Consider the following 18,529-nt stretch of genomic DNA (forward strand, 5'->3'; position numbering starts at 1 on the left):
TGCCAGGACCCTGCAAACACTGCCTGTGGTGCTGCCTGGTGCAGGACTGTTCTGGTCTGTGCTGAAGTCACTGTTTTTGACTACTACTGGTACCACTCAAATGTTCTCCTGCCATTGCTGTTCCAGCCACAGCTTAGAGGCACAAGGCCTCTAAGCTTAGAGGCACTGCTGTGTTTGTAGTGTTCACTTGTCTGTGTTCCATTTCAGTGCCTTTGGCAGTTCTTGACTAACTTTAACCTACCCCTGTTTCTTAATCCTGTGCCTTTCTGACACTGCTGTTCTGCTCTTCTTCAAATTCATGCAGATGACTGCAGCATCTTAGTGCAGAATGCCTGTGGTACATAAGGAATGTGACTTTCCTCCCTCTCCTCTTCTGCCAGTCAAAGTACTGATGTCCAAAATACAAAGTGGTTTTTTCTTTTTTTCAATGAGGCTATTTTGCAAAATAAAACACCTAGCAAATAGGGAGTACTCAAGTGGAGATGCTTTCAGTAAAGTATGGGGAGCCAGCTGCTTACATGTATCACAGAGCTGTGGAAAATCTGTACAAATCTTGTGTAGCATTGACTTTAATTCCATGAGCTGGGGTTCTGATCTCTCTTGTCACTAGCCCTGCCTGAGCCTTGATTTTCATATTGCCAAAGCCAAGTAATCCAACACCAGGCGGTTAATGTAAACATCCAAACCTAAAAATGGTTTTCGAGTTGCCTTTTGGCAGCTTGAAGGTACAGAGTTGACTTTTCAGAACCCTTCCTCCAAAGAAAAACCTGATTATTTATAAGTTGTCTCAGGGCTGAGGCTTTGAGAACCATGTCAAATGCCTGGACTTTGGCAGCTTTAAACTGTGAGAATTGATAGTAGAGTGTCATGATCTCTGCATGTTTCCCCCTTCTTTTTGCACTTGGCTCCTTTTTAGGTGGCAAGGTCCCTGCAATAGGCATTCCCTACTCATATTTCAGCATTTTGTGTGGAGTCCTTTGATTTCAGGTGGTGTTACACAAATCTGGAACACCATGAGAGCTGTGGTGTTCTCTTGTTTTTATTCAGGACATTGTGTTTAACCAGATCTTAACCTCCTTGAGACCAATTGCAGGCAAGGAGAGTAAATAATTTAACTTCAGACTCCATATAAAATTGACAGGGAGAGGTAAAATCTGAATTTGGCTGTCAGGTAGCATAGGCTGTTGGCAAAGGAGCCTGTTTTAAGTGCATAATGTAAATGTCTGCCTTAAGAGGTTCTCTGGTGCTATCAAAGTAGTAAGCTAAGATATTTAAGAATAAAAAGTTTAAACTAATTAACACACTGCTAGAAATCACAACTCCTATACTTCATCAAGCTCTTTGTTTCCATGTGTCCAACATTTTTCACGTTGAAGTGGGAGGGTGTGAAATTTGGGGGTTTGATTATCATCTGCAGCTCTGAATAGCTGGCACAATGAACTGTGTTTTGTTTTAGCCTTGAAACTTGTCACACTTCATTGTGGTTACAGTTTTGGGGTTTTTTTTTAGCATTGCAAGCTGAAATTTTACTGCAGCTGGGTTTTGAGTTAAAATATTGTGAAATACAGGATTCACTACACTCTGCCCACACAGTGTTTTACTTGACTATGAAGCATTGTTCTTTTTACCAAAACAAGTTTGGCTAACCTAATTTTGGGGATGCTGAAGTTCCAGTGCTAGCTCTGAAGCACTGGTACTGTCTTTGTTAAAAAAAAATAAAAATACTGTCTTTGTTAAAAAAATTATAAAAGTAGTTTTATAACTAAAAATAGTTATAAAACACACCAGCTGCATTAGCAACCGCTTCTGGAAGGAAGAGAGGAAGTTCCACCAAAGTGAAATCCTGTGATTCCCCCTGTCGCGCCAGCAAGAGAAACAGGTTCTGCCCCCACATGTCTCGATGGGATTAATGTACACTGTGCACCGGTGTCTACTAAAGCTTCGTATTTTTGTGGTTCTGATGTGCCAGGCCAATGAATCCACACAGTCCAGAAAACATGGTTATCCCTAACATCTCCCTGGCCAGAGGCAGGGCCCCTCTAAGCCTGGTTATCCTCCTTTCCTTGGACATATGTCTTGGATGTTCCTTCAAGGGGATCGGACATGTCATCATCATCATCATCATCATCATCATCATCATCATACCTGGTACTTCAGCTACGGGCAACTGGAGCTGCTTTCCTCTTGGTGGAACTCCCTCTCTGAGCCTTGCCTTCAATTCACGCAATACCTGTTGTGCCAGAGCAGCAGTAGATTTTCCATCCCATCTCCTCATTTCCCCCAGTCACACAGGAAGAACCACAGCTCAGCTCATGGGCTGTACCTTCTCTTGCCATCTGGGGAACTTCCGTGTCGGATACCAGAACCTCAGATCTGTACTGCTGAGATTTAGAAAAGGTCCTCTTTCATCTCCTCCCTGAGTTTCTTATGATTCTCCTCTCTCTTGTCCTCTAATTTCTGCAGATGTGTTTCCACCGCTGCAATTCTGGCATGTGTTGGGCCATGCACAGCATCTGCATATGCTCAGAGCTTCTTTGCCATATCCAGCACAGTCTCATCCCTCTCATCCCTCTTCATTATGGCTAAGGCAGAAGTGTATCCTTGTGGCCCAAGTTGTACAAGTTTTCACCACATCCCAGATGTACATGGTACCAAGTCTGGATTCCTTGTTTTTATATCATCTGAGAAGATAATCTCTGACACTGCCATTTCCCTCAAGCATTGAATCTCCTGCTCTGTGGTCTTCCATTGTGTTTGCTGCATATAGAGATCATCTGCACACAGGTATCTTTGTGCTACACTTTCCAAGAGCCGTGCCCAGAGGCTCTGAGGGTTTGCCCCCCTCATCATTCCTTGGTCGATGACAGGATCATGTGACAGGGATCCCAAATGCCTCGCTTCTGTGCCATCCAGAATTGTAGCCTTGCCTGCAGCATCCCAGAGACGGACTAACCAACTAATTATGGATTCATCAGGTGCAATCCTTCCTTAGGCCACGAAGGTCCTTCAGGGAAAAGGACTCAGTAGTGGCTTCTGATCTTGCGCCTCTTGCTGGCCTTGAGGTTCCTTCCCCCGCATCATCATCATCATCATCATCATCATCATCATCATCATCATCATCATCATGATAATCCACTGGGTGATTGGTTTTGGTTTTGTGTTTCATACCTCTCATGGTAGGAGCAACAGCCACTGGTTTAGGCTCACTGTCTGGTTTAGCTGCTGGCTTAGGCTCACTGTCTGGTTTAGCTACAGCCGGAGTAGCTGGGGTGTTGGCTGCAGCCTGAGTGGCTGGGGTAGCTGCTGATTTATCTCCCTGCCCTGCTGCCTCTCTCTGCTGCCCTGCAGTATCTAGCAGCATGCAATAAGCATAGGCCAGGGCCCAGCTTATTGCAATGAGCTTTTTCTCCTTAGAGTCATCATGGCAGTTCTCTTCCAGATATTTCCCCATCTTATCTGGGTTCTTATCTGGGTATCTGAATTTGTTCACAGGCTATTGGATCAGAAAATTCCTTCAGGGTTCAACCCATTCTCTCCCATGCTCCACTCCACTCAGAATTTTCCATGATGGGGTCAGGGGTCTCATCAGCCCCTCTGAACATCTCAGCTCATTCTAGACAAGCTGCAAACTATATAGAGGAAGCCTACCAGATGAAATACCAGAAGGGTAGTATCCTTGGCATCCAGGGGAAACTGAGCATTCTCAAAAAGGGAGGTTAACAGATTTCAGGGAAAAGAAGGAAAGGAAACTGGGTGCAATTACTAATAAACCCCAAAACATGCTACTGGAACTAGGACACAGGGTACAGAGAAACCATAAACCACTCATATTTCTAACAAACCCCAGCACCTTTGTTAAGTCCTTTTAAATCATTATCACCACATCCAGTGAAATAGCAATCCTAATCCATGCCCCTCTATGTGCCAGGGATAATACTGGAGCTATCTGTGGACAGGAAAATAAACCTAGGGACCAGAAAGGTATTAACAGCTCAAACAGACCCAGGGGCCACAGAAACATCAAGGCTTCCATAAACTCAAGCAACATGGTGGGTACCGAGTGCTTAATTCCAAGACAAAGTAAGTGACACCAAAATGCAGTCAGTTCAGGTTTTTTCCACTTTCTTGAGCTTCATATTGGGCACCAAGATATTTGTCCTGGTTTGGGACAGATTTGGGAGAAAACTTCACAAAGGGATCTCCTCTAAAAAAACTAATTCCAGCAGCTCCTCCACCCCTCCACCAACTGATTTGGTAGAAAAGTCTCCTTGGAGAAAAGTGGAAAAAACCTGTTAATTTCACAAGTAAAGTACTCACGAACATGAAAAAAAAAAAAAAAAAAAAGCAAAAAACCCCCAAAAAAACCCCAAAACCAAACCAAACCAAAAAACCAGTGAAACCTCTTGTTGCTCTGAAGAGATAGCAAATTCAGAGAGTCCTTCTGTGAGTGTGGCTAAGTCTCTCCAGGGCTCAGCCTGGCATCCAGGCTTGGTGTCCAGCTTTGGGGGGAGGGCCTGGGTGATTGTCCTGGTGTGTTGGACCAGAGGAAAACCTGAACAGTTCCAGAGGGGGAAAAATCCCCACAGTCCTGGGAAAACTTTTCTTGCCTTGGCTAATGAGGAAAACCAGTGAAAAAAGCAAAGAACTCCTGGTCTGTCCCTTGCTCTGCACTGCTGTGAGCTCGGAGAGAACTGAACTCTTATATCTGTGTTTTGAATACAAGCATAAAAAAATTCCACCACTCCCCCTGCCCCTTATCTCTCTCTCTGGGCCCAGCTTAAAGCTACAGGACCATTTCTGGGCACACAGCAGATCAGGGGATACACATCCTCATTAAGTAACCCCAGGACACCTGCTCAGGGACTTAATTTGCAACTGGTCTGAAGCTTTATCACTACTGAGAAAATATGAATGAAATGTGTCTTTCCTGACCACTTAGGCTTTGTGAGTGAATAACCATCATAAACCATATTAAAGAAAACCTTTTAAAAACGTCTTCAGTCATGTTGGTCCTCTTTTCCATCTCTCTTGGGTTGAAAGTTCTCTGAGTAAGATTGACATCTCTTCTCTTGGGAAAGCAGTGTGTGGAGCAAGGTTCTGGTCCTGCATTGTCCCAGCTACAAGAACTTGAACCGAAGCTTCAAAGGTGAGAGCAGTCTTTGATGTTGCCTTAGCTGTTGTTTCATTAACTGTAATCAGGATGAAATCTAGTTGGCTGGCAGAAGAAAAAATGAATGACAATGGATATGTAGAGATGTCAGACCTCAGTGCTCTTGATCCTTCCCCGTGTAGAAGATCTAGTCAGAATGGATTTGATAAAGCCCAGTTGCTTGTCCTGTTTCTTTTGGACTAGGATCCAAAGTGTCTTTGGGCATAGACATTCTGGCCCTACTGTTTTCCCAGCAGGCGAAGGTGAAACAGAGCAAGCTTCTGACACTCTTGATTTTTTCTGTTAGCAGCCGCATTTTTGCCCTATTTGCTTGCCTAAAACTATAGCAAGGTATCATAAAGAATTTATGCCTCATGAATTAATCGAGCTTATGAGCAATGTGTACCTGAGGCTGCAAATTCAGCTTGATTTTAACACTTTCTCTACTTTAAAGTCTAGTTTGCTTGCCGTTTCATTTTGAAGTAAAATTCCAAGAACAGCTGTTGTGTACTTAGTGTGGTGGATTATTAAACATAGTTGCAGGTGATCTTTGGGTAGAGTTGGATGCTCACTATGAGTTTGTATTTAATCTCGGAGAGGAGTTGTTTAGAACGTGGTCATCTTTGATCAAGAAGCAACTTCACAGGGAGACCAGAGCCTCAAACATACACCCATTTCTGAGGAAACTGGAGTGGAGGCAGGTCAAGCTGTAGAGCCAAGTCCTGGACCAGGGAATTGCAGACCCCCCAGTTACCTGCCACACACTCAGAACTCTTCGGAGATACCAAAGGGTTGGATAGATACACTGGAACTGTCTAGTGCATGAATTGCTTTGAAATTACACCAATGCATAATGAATTTAGAAACACTTCAGAAGACCTGTCTCTTCTGTTTGTGTTGCATGTCCATGGTGGGTGGATCTGCAGAATTCACAAAATGAAGCTGAGAAAAATGCGCGTGTGTGAGAGCTGGTGAGATTCGTGTGGGGGTTACTCAGCATGGATTCCTCAGGGCTTTCACACCTGTGTGTTGGTGTATTTCTTTTTCCCCTGTGGGATCACTGGTGGAGTCTGTGGTTAGAAACAAAACACCTCAGGCAGCAGAGGGGCAGGACTTGATCTCAGTGAAGCTCTGGGAAGAATCACACTGGTCTTGCTGAGAGGAGATCTGTGAGCTGCAGGAAGAATTACCCTGCTGGGTAACACCACGTAAAGGACAGGGGGTGTTGATTCAGGTACAGGCCCAAGTGAAATTTCTAATGGGCCCTCAGCCAAGGTGTTCACAAGTAGAATTACTTGTGCCTGTGCTGTGCTTCCTCGTGCTTGGTGCCAAAGTTGGCAAAGGCAGAGGGAGCCTGGGCTGGTCTCCCCTGAAGGCATAAATGGATGAAGATCAGCAAGGTCCACTTGAGGGCTGAATGAATAATCACTACCCAGGCTGCTGCCTAATAGTGGAAAAAGAGCCTTTGCCTTATGTTTTTGTAAGTGGTCTGATGAAGAGCAAAGGGCATTAAATTTGATAAAAGAAGTCCTGGAAGAAAAAAAATAATTGTAGTGATGAACAAATAAAAATATCATTTGGATAAAGAGCTGCCAGGCACCTGAGGAGCTCAGCAGGCTGGCAGGACTGTCAGGCACTGAGGCAGGCTGTGGGTTGGGATGCACTGTGGTCACTCTGGAGAGTGTCTGCCTCCAGACTGGACATTCCTAACAGGATCCTGGTTTGCACAGGAGATGCATCTCCATCAGGGAAGTGTATGTTCATAACCCAGCATCTCTTTTGGCATACTTAGGCCTGGAAAATGATAACATTAATTTAGAAATAGTAGTCTCCTTCTAGACAAGTACACTTATCTTTTTTTCTACAGCTTCAGAAGTCTGAGAGTCCAATGGGAAGAAAAACCACAGCAATTAGCAACGGTGCTGTTAGTACTGATGGGAGGGAAAATGTCTTCATAATGTACGCAGACTTTGAGGTTTGTGCAGCGTATGAAATTAAAATGGGCAAGGAGCCAGGGCTGGGAAATACAAAGGTTTACTAAAGCAGGAAAAGTGGTGGAGCTGAGGAAAAAGAATGAGAGGGTGGCTGGTGCTCAGCTTCAGCAGTGATACGTGGTCACAAAGGCGCCCTAAGCAGTTATCTGAACGCTCGTGATATGCATCTGCTTAAAGATCATAAAACTCATTTTCCTTTTGTTACAGCACTGAGGGAGTTGTTGCAGCACAGAAGCAGGTTTAATGGAAATGGGGCTGAGGAGCACAAATCCAGTTTTGCATCTCTGGTTGCCAAAGCTGAGGCTCAGCATAGTCTCTTTGGTAGTAACTTGAGTTCAAGACTGAAAAACCAACAGGACTTGTCCTGTTGCCTGACCATGAGGATAAGCAGTCTTATAAATAATAGTAATAAATAGCCCCACAGCTTCTGTGAAGAGGTTTGCTGTAACATCTGCATGAATTTTTATTCTGAAGAAGACTTTTTTGCTTTTTCTTTAGTGCTGGGACAGTTCTTAGGAGTGCTCAAGTGCTCCTTGGCAAATAGTACATCTGTAGCATGAACATGTTTTGTGATGGGGCTTTGGGAGGGAAGGCTTTGTTTTTGAGGAATTCAGGAGAGAGTCTGACTTACTGAAAGTCTGCAAAACTTTCTTGTCTCCTGATTCTATTCTTAAAACACTTAAATCCAAAGTTAGTGGAGTTTTGCGTGACAGCAGCTACGCTTGTAAAATGTAGGGAAAACACTATGTTCTTCTGAGGCCTTGAGGAAGAATATTAAAGAGGAAATTTTTCAGAAGACTTATTTGCCGATAGCAGGAAGTCCTATTAAAAAGGGGGAGGAGAAAACGAGCTTCGAAGTTTTCTACTTTAAAACAAGGTGGGGGAAGTGGGAATGGAATTAGCATGCGAGTAAAAGTCTAAATATTTTAATTGTGTTTGGATTGCACTGGGTTGAAACTTGCCTGGCTGATGGACCAAAGCCTTGATGAAGTGAAGCTTGAAGAGGCTTAATTTCAAGCATAGGACATTTTGTCATAAATGTGCATTATATTTTTAGCTTGCTGTGTCAACAGACACCCTTGCTCTGGGCAGTTTCACTTGGCTAACAAAAGCAGTGTGACAAAGGTGTTCTCTCTCCACTGGAGACACTTGGAAACAGATCAGCCATTGCTTGAACTATTGATTTGTATGATGTCAGAAACTAACTTGGTGCCTCTGGGAAGGCAGTTCTGATCTGTGTACCATCCCAAGGACACAAACTCAAGGTTGGTATTCCCATTTCTGATGTGCCTGTTCACACATACCCTCTTGGACTTTACTTCTGATCATCTTGTTGAAATCAAGGGGGTCCAACAGATGTTTGCTGCAGTAATGCCATAATTAGATGATAATGACCATAATTTGGGTGTTCTCTCTGAGCTCCACCCACTCCCCATGAGTTTACACAAGTGGACCCTTGGGAGTCAAAACCCTTGAGCTCACTGAAAAGATGACTGCAGAATTTTGGGGCTGTAGAATTTTGGGATCTGTTTGTACCCAGTGCTTCCCCCCGGCGTGCTCCAAGGGCTGAGACACTTGTGTGAGCAGAAGGAAGGATTCATCCTGACTTTGGGATGATGAGAAGAGCTTTGGGAAGTTGTATCTCTGGCATGGGATAAGGAGAGATTCCCCGAGTCTGCCCCCAGTCCCCAGGTCTCGTGCTGGCAAAAGATCTGGGCAGGTTTAGAATAATTAATGTCCTGTTAATTAGCACTGCAGCAGGTGGCACTGGTCATACCAATTGCTAACGAAGGGCCTCTTGTGTCTGACTGCATGTCTAACAAAAAATAAAGGCAGATTAATTTCTGGCTGTGGCCTAAGGAGCTCCAGGGCCCTTGCAGAGGGTGCTGCTAGCCTAAATTTGCCATGGCCCTGTCAAAATCCAGCTCCATGGGCAAGCCAGCTTTTGAAAAGCATTTACATTTCTTTGATATTAGGCCAAATCATTGAAAGTCATCCAATTGAGGAAAAAGTCATCTAGCTAAGGAAGTGATTAAAAACTATGGAGGACCAAGGGGGTAATTTGTGGACTTCTTCCCATGGCATGGAGTGTTTTAGTGGCAGATCCAGTTCAACCCAAAATTCGTGTTTAGGCTGCTAACACTGGTGTACCTGCATCCATGGAGCTCTGTTTGCAAGATTTCTCCTCAGGTGTGATTGAGCCAATTCTGAAACTGATGATTTCAAAGATGTGCCTTTTGAGGTTTACAGCAGGTGTTCCCCCCATTTTAGATTCTCTACTGCCCTGTGCTCTGGCTTTAGTGCAACCTTCCCTTTCATTGAGTACTCTGGGATTTTTAAAATTTTGTGTTCCTGTTATCCATGTGGTCAAGAAAATGTCAACTCTGTGACAAACCAGGTCCCTTAGAGCCTCCTCCTTACAGAAAAGAACTGATTGAGTGTGCTGATTAAAAATGAAATACTCATACTGAACACGATCAAGGTAATACCATAACTTCAGAAGTTCAGGAAGAGATCTCTTTTCTCAGAGATCTCTTTTTTCTCTTTCTCCCTCCCTTAAAAGGTGTTTGTAGGGGTTGTTTCACCCAGAAGAGGCATCAGATTCTCTCCACGGGGACGTCAAACCTCCACAGCCATGGGAGGGAAAGTGAACTGCTGAAAGTTTGTGTGGAGGAATGCCAAGGGAGGCAGTCTGAGAGGAGCACTGTCTGTGCACAGATGGAAAGCAGATAAGAGCAGTCAGTGGGTAGTGCTTTGTGCCCTTGTTTTGCTGGAGTCCTCGGGTCCTTCTGTGTCAGCCCTGGCTGCTTTTAAATAAGGTTAAACTCCTGGGGAGTTTCTCTGTTGCCACTACCCCAGGATGCATCTGCAGCAGCAGCATTTAAACCCACGTCTTCCTGCCTCCCAGCCTCAGGCTGGTTCCACCAAGCCACAGCATTTTTCTGACAGGGCACCAGCGTTGGCAGCCCATGGCTCTGAGTCATGGAAACTCTGAAGCGACTTTTGTAGGGCTAGGGGGTTGTTTTGCCTCGTGTCCCCCTTCCTTTGGCTTGTGGAGCTGGTCTGGTTTGAGCCCAGTGAGACCCAGCAGGGTCTCTCTTGTCCTTGGTTACTGAGGCACTGGGGGAGATGTTGTGAATGTGACTCAGGAGGGGGGTTGGCTTTCTGACCAGCTGAAAATGGGAAAGTGTCTTCTTCAAAGAGGCAAAATAATGATGAACAGGTGTTGGTGTTTGTGAAACTGGTTGTACAGCAGTTGACCGACTGTTTTTGTTCCCAGGTAGTCTTGGAATTTGCAGAGGTGATACCACTACAAGCCACCCTCACTGGGAGGGCAAAGCCTGAGGACCTCCAGTGGCCTTGGCTCCTGGTGTAAGAGAAGCTCATTTGACCCTGGGCATGAACCCAACAGGTGCTTCCAAAGAGAGCCAATAACCAATCTGTGCTCTCCCCACCTCTCTGAGAAGGTGGGTGAGGATGGACAGTGACACAGCAGGGTTTTAAATATGACCTGGTGGTTGTAGCAGTGCAGAAGTTTGAGGCAACAAATTCTCACGTTGGCTTTCGTGTTGCGCTGAGAATAACTCACTTCTTCAAAAACTGTTGCTCTTCAAAAAAAATAATGAGGGTACCTTTGTTGATTAAAATGTTTTAAGAAATTTAAAATATATCAAAAAAGCCTTTATTGAAGAGTGCTAGGTGATAGTTTTCAGTTTACACAAGAGAAACAAACAAATTTTGTTATATTTGGATTAAAAATAGGGAGGGGGAAGCACCAAGCACTTTTGACAAGAGTTGAAATATTACATGGGGAAGTGTTGATTATGTGGGAGTGCTAAATAAAAGCAAAGCAGACAATTTGGTCCCTTGGCCATCATTGCAGACAGGCAGCCTCCCTGAGCTGATGTCACCCCATGTGTCTCCAGCTATTTCAAAATTAAATTTTTCTGACAAGCCTTCTGCTGAGTATTTCTCTCTTTGAATCTTCCTTTCCCATATCACATGGAAATTATCTCTTTCCACCTAGGGTGGGCATTCAGTTCTGAAATTCCTGCAGCTGTGGTTGTTTGCATCACAGAAATGCATTCCCAAAACTGCTGTATGAATTCAGGCTGCTTCTAAACCCCCTGTCCCTACCTCCTAATAACAGGACTGTCTTGTCATCCAAAAATTGTCTGTGCTATGTTGTCCTTTAGCTCTCCAGCCTCATTATTTTACGACTTGGGGAAGAAATCTTTTGATCTGTGTCATTGACAGGTCTCATCTTCCCCTCTCAAGATGGTCTGTCCAAAACCCCAGGTCTCACCAAGCCTAGGACAGCTAGATTTTGGGGGGAAAAAAAAAAGCCACAAACAGACGATTTTAAGACATCCTACAGTGATTGCATTTAAGTTGGTGCAACTTCAGGAAGGTGCCAACACTTGGTTGGAATCGTGTATTTCTGTGAGGATGGAGCTCGTTAGAGCAGCTTGTGACTCTCTAGCAAGGCACTTGATGTCAGGATCTCTGCTGCTCAGAGTGACTTTGAGAAATGTTAAAAAAGTCTCTTTTCCCAGCCTGGCGCTTCAAGAAGGAGTCAGAGCTCTTCATTTCTCTGTCTCAAAGTTGTTTATTGTTTCTTATCTATAAAATTCTTTCTCCAGTCCTGCCGAGGTCTGCTCAGCAAGTCCGAGGCACTCTGCCTGCCCCCGGGGGAATTGTTATGTCTTTACACTAAAAACTGTGTGTATAATGTTTACAATTACTTTCAAATACCCTTCACCTGTGTTAGACAGTGACCTTCTACTCTAAACCAATCCAAAAGTGCCAACATCACAGCAGAAGATGGAGGCCAAGAAGAAGAAGGAGAAAGGCAGGACATGCCCAGATCCCTCCATCTTGCCCCCTGAATCCCCATTCTAAAAACCCCAAAATCTACTTTTTCCACCTTGTGATAAATTCACTATCATTCTATTTAATTCGTCATGGCTTGCAGATCTTCCATCTAAGGTTGGTGACTTGCTCCATGGGTCATGATCAAACCCACAGGGGCATGCTGGGCTCTGTGTCAGGGTCTCTGAGCCCCCTGGCAGGGGTCCTGGCAATCCAGGACAGCCAGAGGGATGTCCTGGGTCCTGACAGCTTGACTTCCTCTTGGACATGGTTTCCCCTCTGCTCACCCTGGTGCTGCAGCTGACGCCTCAGCCAGCCCCGTGGTCTGATGGTGTCTGTCACTCCTGGGCACAAATCCTTTATTCCTCACTCGAGGTTCCCTCTGTGAGCTTTGCTGCAAGTGTTCCCAGCTGTGCTCTCTCTCCTCTCCTGCCAGACTTTCCCACAACACCCTGGCCACTGTTCTTGCTGTGGCAGGAGCAGATGGGTGGTTTTGATGAAAGCCAGGTTCTCCCTGGGCTGGTGTCAGCAAACACCATCTTCCCTGGTTGAGTAGCTCAGGCAGGAAACTTCAGTAGCCTTGGCATGGTCCTGGTAGGCACAGAAAGTTCACACAAAGCTCTGGGCTGTTTTAAAAGTCATTCATGCAAAGCTATCTGGTCTGTCAACCACAGTTTGCTGTATCAAAAACTGTTACCTTTTCCTCTGTCAAGCAGTCCTGATTTCCCTGTGGGTTTGGGGCAAAGACAACAGGATTTCCTTGTCTCAGCAGCTGCCCTCCTGCTTGTCCTTGAGTGCTCTAGCAGATGAGCTGAGTGGAGTTTTGGTTTTTTTCCCACGAGGTAGGGGATTATTTTGAAATTATTTCAAAGGCATCTGATGTGGGGTTAACCCAATGTAAATAAACCCAGTCTGCTCATTTCCCATGTGATCAGCAAAGGTGGATGCCTCTGCTTTTGAGAAGATTCATGCCCAGGGTCTTTCTGAGGTGCTTTGGATTGCATGGCTGAACTTCCCTGGAATCTCTCAGGGACAGACAGTGATAGGACCTGAGAGAATGGCTGGGGTTTTGTCAGGGGTGGATTAGGTTGGACATCAGGGAAAAGGTTCTTCCCTGGGAATGGGCACGGCCCCGGAGCTGCCAGAGCTCCAGGGGTGTTTGGACACCATTCCAGGGATGCTCAGGGTGGGAGTGTTGGGATATGTGTGCAGGGCCAGCAGCTGGACTGGGTGATCCTGGTGGGTTCCTTCCAGCCCAGGATATTCTGTGATTCTGTGAATTCTCAGCTTTGCTATTGATTTGTGCAGCTCTGAAGTCACAAGGATGGCCCAGTGATTCTGGCCAGTGGAGCAGTTTGGAGCCAGATCTCAATGTGTGTCCCGTGTGCAGGGAGGGTCAGAGCAGGGCCCAGGCTCGGCTCTGGGGACAGCAATGGCACCAGAGGAATGAGCAGGAACTGATGCCCAGGGAGTTCCGCTGGACATGAGGAGGAACTCCTGCCCTGGGCAGTGACCAAGCACTGGACAGGCTGCCCAGAAAGGATGTGGCATTTCCCTCGCTGGGCATATTCCACAACCATCAGGATGCAATCCCATGCCCTGTGCTCTGGGATGGGCCTGCTGGAGAAAGGAGGTGGGACCAGCACCCACTGTGGTCCCTTCCAGTCTGACCCATTCTGGGGTTCTGTGATTTATATTGCCCTCTTCATGTCTGCTAAAGACTGATGTCCCTGAAATCTCTGTGGGATAATCCCTGACCTCCTGAGCCAGAGATTTGCCCATTTGCTTCATCCTGAGCCTAAAATTCACAGCTGGGATGTCCTACAGGTCTCCTTGTTTGCTCACTCCTCTTCCCCTGTAGTACCAGAGGCCTGAGTTAATGACAGGGGGACTCCCAGGAGAAATTTTCCCTCTTCCTCTAACAGCTTCTGAAGATTTTGGGACACCTGGCAGAGCCAGCAGTTTGTGTTTCCCCTCTGGCTCTTTTAGGACCTCCTGTGCTGGTTGTGGCTTGGGAATCTGTGTCCTTCATTTGTTTTCTTGAGCTGTCATGGGGGGGTGGAGGAAACCAGACTCCTCATGGCTGACACAGCTCAGCTCTGAGGGAAGGGGTGTTCCTTCAGAGTCTTCTCCCTGAGCCTGTGTCTGATTCACCCAAGAGATTGATCCTGTCATCTTCCACACCTTCTTCTCGAGCAGAGTCCCCTCACTGAAGCACTGAGGGCACCAGCAGTGCTGGGCTGAGCAGCTCCATGGCTGAGTTTTGGCGTGGAGGGATGACCCTCTGCCCTTGGAATTAGTGACACGTGGGAATAATGGGATCAGGTGGGGATGGGATCACCCATTGGTGAAAAGCAGCTGTGAAAAAAACCCTGGTTGGTGGTGTCAGCTGCATGTGTGGAGTCTGCTGGAGCTGGGTTTCTGTATCTGAAAGGAAAATTAAAGAGGTGTGATGCACCTTCATCCACCTGTGCACTGAGCTGTGAGTGCTGATCCGGGCTCTGCAGGAGACACCTCACCCTTTCTGTGTCTCCAGAGCTGTGCTGGGGTGGCTCCAGGAGGATACAGAGCAAACCCCCCCCCCCCCGCTCAGCCCACGGATCTGTAAAAATTTTGAAAATATCATAATTTTTACCACTTAATGACATAGAGGGAAGATGGGGCTTTTTTACACTGAGGGTGGGCAGGCCCTGGCACAGCTGTGGCTGCCCCTGGGTCCCTGGCAGTGCCCAAGGCCAGGTTGGACAGGGATTGGAGCAGCCTGGGACAGAGGAAGGTGTCCCTGCCCATGGCAGGGGGTGGGGCTGGAAGAGCTTTAAGGTGCCTTCCAAACCAAACCCTTCTGTGATTTTTGTAAGGTCACTCAGCTAAATGGTAATGGAGGGGGAAAAAAAAAAAGGAAATAGAGAAAATTCTTCTGAATTATGCAGCCGATGATCACTGCATGCACCAGGAACTTATGGAAATGATGCACACGAAAAAAACCTCTAGGAAAGGGATCTGGGTCATGTTTGGTTTTTCTAGTCTGATTATAGCCAACCGTTCTTGGAATTTAAATCACATTTTATGGGGAGAAAAATTTGTGGTAGCCCCAAGCCATGAAAATTCAGATTTCATTTTATTTTTTTAAGAAAAGAAAGCACACAGCAAAAGTTGAAATGAAAAAGCTAATGAAACCCATATCCTACTGAGCACTTGCACTGAAACTTTATAAACATGAAAGAAAATATTCTTAAGTAAGCTAATGCTCCTTGAATAAGGAGGACTTTATGTGATCCACTCTGGTAGGGTTTGGACTATGCTGTAGGGAAAACAATGAGATTTTTATGTCAAATAATATTTTTCATATATTTTACTTAAAGCAATTAGTTCCAGATTGATTTCTGTGTCACCACATCTGTTTTATAATAGGCATCATTTTTATACTAGCTGTAAGAATCCAGATTCCAAAAGTTTTAGGGTTTTGGGTCAGATTTTTTGGTTTTTGTTTTTTTTTCTTTTTTCACAGATTAATGTTAATCTAACAGGCAGGGCCTTCATTTCAAGTAGAAGGGTAAATATGTGAAGACTCCCCAGGAAATTTAATACACTGCCAGCTTAAAAACAAACAAAACAAACAAACAAAAAGAGCGAAACATGCCCAAAATGCAGATGGGCATTGCCAACGTAAGGTTATGGATGGGAGAAAGCCATCAAACATTGGAGAAGGGCTGGTTGGGAGAAATAATTTTTAGAATCCCTGTCAGCTGGGACCAAGTGATGTGCCTGAGCTCCCCGTGGCCTTGAGAAGCTGCAGAGAGAGACGAGCGTGTGGCAGAGAGCATCCAAACAGCCCCGCTCCGACGGCGGGGAAAGTCAATTAAAGGAACAGGTTTGATCATAAACCTCCTGGAAAATACGAGGATATTAAAGCCGGCTGGATAATTAGCATAATTACATCACAGCGAATGCAAAGGAGATCATCTTAAGGGATATTGTGCTGTGGGAGCTCGGCTCCGACTGGTAGTGCATGTTGAACGACAGACTAATAGACTGCTCCGGGGAACAGAGCAGTAAAATCTTGTTATGAATTTGTTTATCAAGAACGCAGAGATAGGGCGGAACGGCAGTGGCAGTTAGTTGGCTGAATTATTGCTTTTTTAACCTTGCTTTCTGCTGATAGTCTTTTGTCAACACCTGGGCATCCTATTTACTTCAGGGGCAGAGGGAAAAGCAGGAGCTGGCAGAGAGCCTTGGGGCCACGAGCGCTCTGAGCACCTGCAAAGCAGGAGACACTTTTTGTGGCTGTTTCTTTCTCTCTCTCTCTCTCTCCTGCTGCCTTTGCCACACTCTGCTTCTGGCTCTGCTGGTGCTCCAGCAACTGGATCTGGCTCCTGCACCAGTGTTGATTTGTGTTCATAGAATCACAGAGATATTTGGGTTGTGGGGGGACTTAAAATTTCATCCAGTACCACTCCCTGCCGTGGGCAGGGACACCTCCCACTATCCCAGGCTGCTCCAAGCCCTGTCCAACCTGGCCTTGGACACTTCCAGGGATGGAGCAGCCACAGCTGCTCTGGGCAACCTGTGCCAGCTCCTCCTTTCACCAAGGTGGGAAGAGGAGTTCTTCACAACTTACAGATGATCAAAATCTACGGGGAAAATTTAAGATACTTCCTTCGATGTCCTGTTTTCCTTCTGTGTGGGTTTTCTGAGTAACTTGAGAGTGTCCCCTGTGGGGTTTTGATTAGGCATAATTGTGCCTGTGCTGTTGTCAGTCCAGGCTCTCCCCTCCTGTGGCATCTTGAACCCACTCACTGATTAAGGTCATAATTAACACAGGATTTATCTTGTCCAGTCTTCTAGGGCCACCTCAAGGAAGATCCATGCCTCCCACCCTGCCCCAAGGTGAGCTTGATGTTTCTCTTCTGTTTGGTCTGCCTCTGGTGAGCCAGTAACATCTGGCCAGCCAGGAACCAGGGGTTCAGCCTGGCATGAGAATGAGATCAGTGGGAAAACTCTCCCTGGTGGCTTCCCCAGCTGTGGAAAGGGCTGAAATGCAGTGGAAGATCTGGGAATAAATCACCAGGGGTGGATGCTAGGGGGATAATAATGCATTAGCCTGGGGGGTTATGGGTGACACTTCATATCCCTCTGCAGCTAACACCAAGCATCCTGGCAGTGCCCTGGGTCTCAGCAGGATCAGGCTGGTTGGCTCCTCCATCAAACTGCTGAAGTTTTTCTGCACAAGCATGTTCTGTCTGAATTTCAGTGCTGGGATCATACTCTGGGCTTTTGGTGGTGGTGCTGCTGCTGTGGCATGAAAAGTACCTGTTTACACCTTTTAAATTAGCTACTGCTTTCTACAGGAGAGCAAAACAATTCCAAACTCCTTTGCAAATGCTGAAGTTCCAAGCAATCTTTGCAATTCTACTCCACTCTGGTGAGGCCCTACCTAGAGTTCTGCATCCAGCTCTGGGGCTGCTGGACCAAGTCCAGAGGAGACCATGGAGATGCTGCCAGGGCTGACACCTCTGCTATGGAGACAGGCTGGGAGAAGTGGGGGTGTTCTCCTGGAGAAGGGTCTGGGGACACCTTATTGGAGACTTTCAGTACCTAATGTAGTTTTGGGAGAGTCTTGGACACAGATATTTTTAGCAGGGCTTGATGTGACAGAACCAGGGGCGATGGCTTCAAACTGAAGGAGTGTCAGTTTAGAGTACATGTAAGGAAAAATATTTTCATGCTGAGAGTGCTGAGGCCCTGGCACAGGGTGCCCAGAGCAGCTGTGGCTGTCCCTGGATCCCTGGAATTGTCCAAGGTGAGGTTGGATGAGGCTTGGAGCAGCCTGGAATAGTGGAAGGTGTCTCTGCCCATGGCAGAGGGTGACACTGGATGAGCCTTAAGGTCCCTTCCAAAACCCAAACCACTCTTGGATTCTATTTCATGATTCTAAGTCATGTGGCATGGTGAGAAGAAGATGCATTTGTGATATCAGATAGGAGCAGTTCTTGTCTGGGAAACCTCTTGCTGCTTAGTGGCAAATGAAGATGTGCATTTTTTTTCCTTTCTCTGCCAGCAGCTCCACTTCCAGTGCATTTAGCACCAGAAGATCTTCCAAACACTCTGGCTCTCTGCTGAACATGAATCCTGCCCTGTGTTTTCTTTTGCTTCTTGTCTGGAGACTGCCAGGACCTGGAAAAAACACACGTGCAGGAAACCTTCTGGTGATGGTGTGATGCCAAGGTGGGTGCTGGATCCTGGCACTGCCTAAAGCCTCCCCTCCCCTGGGGTGGGGAGATGCTGGGTGAGGGGAGCAATAAATGCTGCTGCACTCCCAGGTGGGGTGAGATCCAGACCACAGATTTAACAGAGCAAAACAAGACCTAATAACTCATTGTTGAGTCTTGACAGCCTTCTGTGGTGTCCAAAACCAGCTTGTTCCCTGGAGGAGGGGAAAACATCAGGGATCTTTCCATGTCTTCAGGCTCCCGTGGCTTTGCCCGTGTGACCAAAGGCCAGGCACTCAGCTGCC

Source organism: Molothrus aeneus, chromosome Z, assembly GCF_037042795.1.
Source record: "Molothrus aeneus isolate 106 chromosome Z, BPBGC_Maene_1.0, whole genome shotgun sequence".
Lineage (NCBI taxonomy): Eukaryota > Metazoa > Chordata > Aves > Passeriformes > Icteridae > Molothrus > Molothrus aeneus.